The sequence below is a fragment of the Oncorhynchus mykiss genome, chromosome 7 (genome assembly GCF_013265735.2).
Source record: "Oncorhynchus mykiss isolate Arlee chromosome 7, USDA_OmykA_1.1, whole genome shotgun sequence".
Classification (NCBI taxonomy): Eukaryota; Metazoa; Chordata; class Actinopteri; order Salmoniformes; family Salmonidae; genus Oncorhynchus; species Oncorhynchus mykiss.
In genome coordinates, this window is record NC_048571.1 from 60,531,664 (window position 1) to 60,541,553 (window position 9,890).

Sequence of the window (9,890 nt, forward strand, 5' to 3'; positions counted from 1 at the left end):
CCTTCCTTCTATCACTCGATTCCATCAATGTGCGTCTACCACTCCTGGAATGTTCTCCCTAATCCACACAGCCTCTATGTCCAACGAAACACCCGAGATGACACCTTTAACCGGTGCCCTACTCTGAATATCATAACTTTCCACATCATACATTGACATCTTGTTAAGCCACAGAGCCTTCTCCTTTTGCACTGTTGACACACACAAAATCAGCATCATACGGCTCCTGGTCACTCAAACCGATTCCATTTTACCCAATTCGTCCTTCACCATCTTCAAGACTGCAAACAGGTCACCCAAAAAAACAGACTTGCTTCTGAATCGCACTAACCATAAACTGCTGTTCATTTCCAACTTTAGCCCTTTTCACTCTACTCTTCTTCACCATCGTCCACTCATTCTCACCAACTGTACTCATGCTAAAAGAATCACACAATACTTCCGCCATTGCTCCTCCAGTCATCCCCCGACTCCCTCGCTCTTTGCTGTGAAAGATGCGAGAGTTTGTGTTCCCGAAGTAGCACCCATATTGTTCGCATTCCAGCACAGCTGTTGCTTCATAAATTTTTTCTCAATTTCAAGTATTCGCCATATTTTGCTTCCTGACTTCCCTCTCCAGGCCTCATAGTTTGTCACCAACCAAGCTAGCTAACCATCTAAGGCCCTTTCCCTGGCTCCAGGAAATGCAGCCATTTTAAGATAACAGGTGGAGCTGCTGGTCACAATCACACCTGCAATCAATTAACCCAAACATAACCAATTACTTCAAATAGACCAATAGCAAGCTCACAGTTCACAATCTCATGACTACCATGTTTCTCTCATCTAATAGAGACACCTCCTCCTCTTCCTCCCCCCTCTGTCTGATTGCTAACTGGAACACACCAGGAACAATGAAACAATCAAACAGCCCAGGACATGACCCTACTCAAAGGACTCACTTTCTTTCTTCTACCGGTCTTTTTCTCTCCTCCTTTTCTCTCCCTACCGCTCTCTTACTCTGATGGTCTCTAACTCTCTATTCTCCCTGTATTTCTCCCTTTGATCATTTTCCTTTTTTCTCCGTCCTCTCTCTGACTGCTCTTTTGTCTGACAGTAATAATACCAGATATAACGATTTATTATGATTGTCACCCTAGCCTGTTATTATCAGAATTCTATTATATATGTTGAACACATTAGCCCAATCAAGCAGTGTTCTTTTCTATTATTAGGTAATATAATATCCCCTGTTGCTGGGTCAAACATTGTTCTCTTTTCTGTATTATAACATCTATCTAACTCATAACAGATTATCTCTGTTCTATTCTTGGCTTGGGTTCCTACTTTTGCATGCAGACTGACACACAGAGGCTTCTCTGATTGACAGTGTACTGAACAGTATAAGAAGAACGATAGGTTGCTGTATTGTATTGTGTGTACTGAGTAGGGTTTGCTGCTTTATGTTTGGTTAGCCCTTGCCTATAGCCTTTGGAACCTGCTGTCTGTTTTACCAATGGGAGGTTTCAGGGGAACATACACTACATGACCAAAAGTATGCTTGGCGAACATCTCATGGGCATTGATATGGAGTCGGTCCCCCCTTTGCTGCTATAACAGCCTCCACTCTTCTGGGAAGGTTTTTCACTAGATGTTGGAACATTGCTGCGTGGACTTGCTTCCATTCAACCACAAGAGCATTAGTGAGGTCGAGCACTGATGTTGGGTGATTAGACCTGGCTCGCAGTCAGCGTTCCAATTAATCCCAAAGGTGTTCGATGGGGTTGAGGTCAGGGCTCTGTGCAGGCCAGTCCAGTTCTTCAACACTGATCTCGACAAAACAATTTCTGTATGGACCTCACTTTGCACACGGGGCATTGTCATGCTGAAACAGGAAAGGGCTTTCTCCAAACTGTTGCCACAAAGTTGGAAGAATGTCATTGCTGTATCATTAACATTTCCCTTCACTGGAACTAAGGGGCCTAGCCTGAACCATGAAAAACAGCCCCAGACCATTATTCCTCCTCCACCAAACTGTACAGTTTGCACTATGCATTCAGAAAGGTAGCGTTCTCCTGGCATCTGCCAAACCCAGATTCGTCCATCGGACTGCCAGATGGTGAAGCGGGATTCATCACTCCAGAGAACGCTATTCCACTGCTTTACACCACTTCAGCCGACGCTTCGCACTGAGCATGGTGATCTTAGGCTTGTGTGTGGCTGCTCGGCCATGGTAACCCATTACATGAAGCTCCCGACGAGCAGTTATTGTGCTGACGTTGCGTCTAGAGGCAGTTTGGAACTCGGTAGTGAGTGTTGCAACCAAGGACAGATGATTTTTATGCACTTCAACACTTGGCGGTCCCATTCTTTGAGCTTGTGTGCCCTACCACTTCGCGGCTGAGCCATTGTTGCTCCTAGACGTTTCCACTTCACAATAACAGCACATACAGTTGACCAGGGCAGCACTAGAGGGCAGACATTTGACGAACTGACGTAGGTGGTAGGTGCCACGTTTAAAGTCACTGAGCTCTTCAGTAAGGCCATTCTACTGCCAATGTTTGTCTATGGAGATTGCTGTGTGCTCAATTTTATACACCTGTCAGCAACGGGTGTTGCTGAAATAGCAGATTCTACTAATTTTGTATATTTAGTCTACGTCAAGTAAACAGCCCCCATGATCTTTCTGGTGACCCGCAGAGATGAGATGTGTCCCATATATGATCAGCTGTCTGTCAGCCAGACCACCGTCAGCCCAGTTGCCGATCATACCACAGAGGTCAAGGCCAGAGTGATTCACTTCAGTGGGCTTAATCTGTCCCATGATCCTCGGCAGCAGTGGTCAGTCAGACGGAGGAACATTGTGTCCCTGACCAGCTGACCTCATGTCCCTGGGATTATGTAAACATCTTAGAGATCAACGATCCCTCCCCCTGCTTTCTGTTTGTCCCTTTCTCTTTCCCGCTACCATTACTACTAATGAAAAACATTGTTTTTCTGACTGACTGCAGTGTGTGTTTAACCCTGTGGGTTTGTTTGTGTGCATAGGTCTGTGTGTGATCGAAGTTATTGGGAGCGAGATAGGAGGGACAATATTTGTCAGAAAGGTGGAGATTGGACTAAGCTAGGTTGATATCACGTCATAGTCACAGGGGATGGAAAGGGATGGGCGGTTGTCTGTGTTTTCATCCTGTTCTGGCTGATCAGAGAGTCTATAACTAAATGTAATCAGTGTTGTGTCTTGTATAAAACCATCCTATCACTGCTGCTCTTTGTATAAACACAGGATATAACAGTAATAAATTAGGGATGTTCCCCTTGGTAGTAGTCTTTGCCAAATTATATTTAGAAAGCAGATGAACATGATTATCCACATTGAATTACTACTGGTTATAGGGGACAGTGCTATTGTTTGTTACCAATTAGGTTTCAGAAACAGAGAGCTCATTGCCATTCACAACCTCAAGTGTTGTGTGACTTGAAGGAAAATTCTTGAATAAATATTCACCCTCAAACACTCTCTCACTTACACACAAGTAGCTGAGCTGCTGTTCTCTGACCTGTAGTAGGCCAACTAGCTAACACGAGACACCAATTAAAGGGGAAACATACAGTATAACTATCTTTGCCATAGATGAATAGGGTACACTTTTAATTATTCTGTATTTGCTGACACCCTACAGTAAAATGTAGGTACCAGTAGAGTGTGTTGGTTACAAGGCGAAACTTATTTAAATTAGGTAAGAGAATATCATGTTACCATTGGTGAATTAAAATTAGAGTTAAGGTGTTGTCACCTTGTCCCCTTAATAATCAATCCAAGTAGTGTTTGACTCCACCAATGGGGCCGGAGGGAATGGCTGCCATTTTACAGGCTCCTAACCAATTGTGCTATTTTGTGTGTTGTTTCGCATTGTTTATAACTTATTTTGTACATAATGTCGATGCTACCGCCTCTTATGACCAAAAATAGCTTCTGGATATCAGAACAGCGAATACTCACTTCGAACTGGACAACTTTCTTTAATGAGACGGACGCAAAGGATATAATGTTGCTCCCAGACAAGGCCCAAATCCCTGTAATTCGCATAAAGAAATAAGGAAATACAGGAATCGGAGATCAGGGTGCCTTTTTTGGCGAGTGGGTAACCTGTCTCTACCATCCATTCTATTAGCCAACGTGCAATCACTGGAGAATAAACTGGATAAGCTCCACTCGAGACTATGTTTCACCAAGTCGTGGTTGAAGGACAACGGACAATATACAGTTTTCCATGCATCGGCAGGACAGAACAGCTACGTCTGATGAGGAGTGGGTGTGTGTGTCTATTTTGTCAATAACAGCTGGTGCGCGATGTCTAATATTAAGGTAGTTCCGAGGTATTGCTTGCCTGAGGTAGAGCACCTCATGATAACCTGTAGACCACACTATCTACCAAGTTTTAATCTATATTTTTTGTAGCCATCTATTTACCACCACAAACCGATGCTAGCACTCCACACTGCCCTTTCCCACCTGGACAAAAGGAACACCTATGTGAGAATGCTGTTCATTGACTACAGCTCAGTGTTCAACACCATAGTGCCCACAAAGCTCATCACTGAGCTAAGGAACCTGGGACTTAACACCTCCCTCTGCAAATAGATCCTGGACTTCCTGACGGCCCGCCCCCAGGTGGTAAGGGTAGGCAACAACTCATCTGCCATGCTGATCCTCAACATGGGGGCCCCTCAAGGGTGCGTGCTTAGTCCCCTCCTCTACTCCCTGTTCAGCCACGACTGTGTGGCCAAGCACGACTCCAGCACCATCATTAAGTTTGCTAACAAAACAACGGTGGTAGGCCTGATCACAAACAACAATGAGACAGCCTATAGAGAGGACGTCAAAGACCTGGCAGTGTCGTGCCAGGACAACAACATCTCCTTCAACGTGAGCAAGATAATGATGATCGTGGACTACAAGAAAAGGAGGGCTGAACATGCTCCCATTCACATCGACGGGACTTTAGTGGAGCGGGTTGAGAGTTTAAAGTTCCTTGATGTCCACATTACCAACAAACTATCATGGTCCAAACACAACAAGAAAGTTGTGAAGAGCGCACGACAACACCTTTTCCCCCTCAGGACACTGAAACTATTTGGCATGGGACCCCAGATCCTCAAATTATACGGCTGCACCATCGAGAGCATCCTCCCTGGTTGCATCACCGCCTGGTTTGGCAACTGCTCGGCATCCGAACATAAGGCGCTACAGAAGGTAGTGCATACAGCCCAGTACATCATTGGGCCAAGCCCCCCCCCCCCCCACCCGCCCGCTTTGTTTTTACACTGCTGGTATTTGCTGTTTATTTTCTATGCATAGTCACTTTACCCCTACCTACATGTACAAATTACCTCAACTAACCTGTATCCCCACACAATGACTCTGTACCTGTACCCCCTGTATATAGCCTCCTTATTGTTATTTTATTGTGTTACTTTAGTTTATTTAGTAAATACTTTCTTAACTCTATTTTCTTAAAACTGCATTTTTGGTTAAGGGCTTGTAAGTAAGCGTTTCACTGTTGTGATTTGATTTGACATGTGGGAGGGGACCAGTAACTTTATGATCAAACTCATGATCAAGTCATTTTCTATACTTTGGTCATCATACTTTGTTCTGGTTTCATTCAAATATCATCCAATTCCATGGAAAACATGATTTGGAATGTTCATGACCATTAAATTGTTAATTATAATCTATACACGTTGTGTACCTCATCTATGCACATCATATAGAGCTATGTAAAACTATCATGTTTTTTTCAGCTCAATTGTCCAGCACAGTATAACACCACATCTTTTTATCTACAATTACTGTAGAGCCATTTCTTCTTCATTTCTCAGAAAGGCTCGGGGCTCAGGGCCTGTGTTCTGTAGAATTATGGCTCAGGTTAAACCTAATGGGAATCAAACCCACTTAACCTGGGGCCGTCAGCAGTATCTCTCTACCATTGATTAACAGGCTGTGGTGTTACAGATGGAGGAACGCCATAACCCAATTTCAGTAAGCACAGTGCTTCAGTACTGCTGTCCAGTCCAAAGGTTTAATCCAGATTATTCAAGACTACTCATGCAGAGCTGTAAAAGACAGCTCCCCAACCGATCTAGTCCTTTCTGTGTTATTTAAAGTCAAAGATAGTGACTTTAAATAACATATTTGTAATATATTTGTAACATATTTGCAATATTATACTCATCTGATGACTTTGAGCCCTGTCCTATCATTCACTTTGTATTAAGACATTTTCTACCTTTTTTGGCATTGAATATGTTTATTAAAGACCCAATCAGCATAGCTGCCCTTGATTGCCACTTACCCAATTAAGATATGGAGGTTAAACGTAGGAGTGTAGGGCTGTGGCGGTCATGAAATTTTGTCAGCCGGTGATTGTCAAGCAAATAACTCCCGGTCTCAAGGTAATTGACCGTTAATTAGCATAAACACATTTAGCATCTCCTGGCTTCCACGCATTGCCTACAAGCCACTGATGCAGACCTTTGGAATATCTACATTTTAATATAACCTACACCATCACAATAAACCATTATTTATTTTAGACAGGTCTAAAGAAACATGATATGATGAAAAAAGTATTCTATTTCAGAAGAACAGAATAGCATACTCTGCCATATGGCTGTGGGGTAAAACTTGTTCATTTAGCAGTCAATATTTGCTTAGAATTCCATGGCATTATTTTGTTTTATTTCATAGTATGAAGAATACAATTGAACATAGCTAAATAAAATAGAAAGGATATTTTTTCCGAACTATTTGAGGCAGTGAACACATGTGGGCATTCTGTGAGTGGTTAACAAAGAAACAGGTACTCCTACATGCTAAATGTAGAGTTATTTATGTAACTTTAGTTGTGATACAAATGCTGGCCTATATGTTTTGATTTTTAATACATTCTAAGGCTGCATGATGCGACTCTAATGATGATTTGAAAAAAGTTGCATGAAAGGCATGTGCTTTGCTTTATTTCTTGAGCAGTCTCTCATTCACAATTTGACAAGCAATTGATAATGCCTCGAATTTCCCGCCTGCATTCCCTTTGTGTGGCCATAATTCCCCCCCAAAAAATGCCTTTTGCGGCCAGTGGCCATTGTGCCTTTGAATATAATAATTATAATTCCCTTACCTTGGCTGCATGTGGAAGCACCTCTCACTCACATGGCTCTCAGTCACGTGATCGGGTCTTTCTCACAGGCTACAAGTGAAGACAGACGCATTAGGGATGCAACTGCGTGCGTCCTTTTCCAATTCCGAGGCGCATATTGAAGATATTGGAAGAACTGTCCACATTTACTTTTCATTAGCCAACAAGATGAGGAGGCCTAACAAACAGCAAAAGCACTAGCCTATGTCAATCTATTATCCCCCATAGTACAAAAGTTGATCTACTCCTATTCTGTGTGAGAAATAAATATTCCAAACATAGTCTGAGACAGATGTGGGATGCGATGGATCCCAAATGAATACAATCACTAGCATCAAAAAACTGTTTTAAGCAATGAGTCTGACACAAGAGATGAGAACATTTAGCCAAAATGTTGATAAACTCTTTAGGCTATTTCTTCATATTAGAAGCGCAGCAATGCACACTTGGCAGTAGGCTATAGGCATGTATGTTCCATTAGCAGGAAAACACCATTCTCAAAAGTGACCACAAATGCGTGTAATGCTTTTATGGTGAAAATTATCTTCCACAAACTTGAAACTCACGCGCTGCTTATGTATGCCAGTTAGGCTCTACACCCGTTGTGAAGATGATTAATGTTCTTTATTTTAAGAAGTTATTTGGCTACTTTAGTTGTGATACAAACCTTATCAAAACATATCGGCCTATGGGTTACTCAAAACACAGTGTATAAAATAAAAATATGTATAAGGTTTTGAATTTGGAATATATAACACCTGTCAGATCAGCTATTGCATTCTAAATCTATGACTGCAGCAAAGGGGCAAAGTCATAAGACCTACTATTGATGTGGGCCACGGGCAACAGGGGCAGGGGGCAGTGTGTACAGCTCCAGAACAGGTGTCATGTAGCCCACATTCACACAGAGTGATCAATAGCCGGCCAGATCTCAGCTGATCCCCAAGGGCCCACTGGACCCACTACCGGAGATTGTGTAGCAGTATTATTAAAGCCTTGATCGAAGTGGTTTGTTTAAACAGGCTGTGATATCATTCTAAGGTAAAATAAGCACGTGTTCAGATACAGCACAGTACTCACGTCTTACACTCTCCAACACAACACTTTTGGTTGTCTTTCAGCTATAGGTACCTCCATGGTTCACACTGATTACATTAACAACCCTGATGTAGGCAGACCTGTGCTGTACATGGTGCTTTCAATGTGATGTGATTTGTTTCACGTGTGCATGGCCTTTGTACTCTGAGTCACGTCTTGCCAATGTTTAAGGTCACTCTGCTGAATGTCTTGTTCCAACAGCTCGTCTAAAACGTTTACAGTTTATGACAAGCACAGCACGGCCTTGGTTTATTAAAGCGGGCGCTCCTCTTTCTCACACATTCATACTTGTGTGAACACAAGCACACAGACAAAGTACAATGCTGATGGTACAAGTCTAGACGATAAAGGGCGGCCTGGGGTGAATGACATCAGCCCAGACAAAAATCTCCAGAACCTTGGATCCCTTCACCTACAATAAACCCAAGTCTCCGGCACTCAACAGACCATGTCCCATTGTGTATTTCATTAGCTACTTATCAACCAATACTAAATGACTGAGGCCTTCCTAGTCTGTTGAAATATAAAGGTTAGTTGTGGTTAATCATTTAAAGCAAGGAGCAGGAGGTTAAATCATGTACCATGTTAAATACTGAGACTTCCACTAGCAGCTTTAGCCAAATCCCCCATATCGCTTGGTGCCAGGTCTTAATAAGCATCATTATTAATGTTATCAGTCGCCAACATCATGAAAGGCCTAATACAATTATCATTCTCAGTAGAGCCTGATAAAGCTCTTAAAACCTGGTGGACTGCAGGTGAGATTGTGACAAGTTGACGTTTCTAGCCAAACTGGAGACTATGATCCTTTTGTGACTAGGGGGCAGTATTTTCATTTTTGGAAAAAATAACGTTCCTGTAGTAAACAGGATATTTTGTCAGGACAAGATGCTAGAATATGCATATAATTGACAGCTTAGGATAGAAAACACTCTAAAGTTTCCAAAACTGTAAAAATTTTGTCTGTGAGTATAACAGAACTGATGTTGCAGGCGAAAGCCTGAGAAAAATCTAATCCGGAAGTGCCTCATGTTTTGAAAGCGTTGCGTTCCAATGAGTCCCTATTGTGCAGTGAATGGGTTATCAACCAGATTACTTTTCTCCGTATTCCCCAAGGTGTCTACAGCATTGTGACGTAGTTTCATGCATTTATGTTGAAGAATACCCGTAAGCGGCTACATTGCGCAACTGGTCACCTGATGGCTCCCAGAGTGACTCTCGCGTAAAATACAGAGGTAGCCATTATTCCAAAAGGTCCTACTGAAAAACCAATTGTCCCGGTGGATATCTTATCGAATAGATATTTGAAAAACACCTTGAGGATAGATTATTAACAACGTTTGCCATGTTTCTGTCGATATTATGGAGCTAATTTGGAATATTTTTCAGAGTTTTCGTGACTGCAATTTCCGGGCGATTTCTCAGCCAAACGTGAAGAACAAACGGAGATTTTTCGCCTCCAAAAATAATATTTTTGGAAAAAAGGAACATTGGCTATCTAACTGGGAGTCTCGTGAGTGAAAACATCCGAAGCTCATCAAAGGTAAACAATTTAATTTGATTGCTTTTCTGATTTCCGTGACCAAGTTACCTGCTGCTAGCTGGACAAAA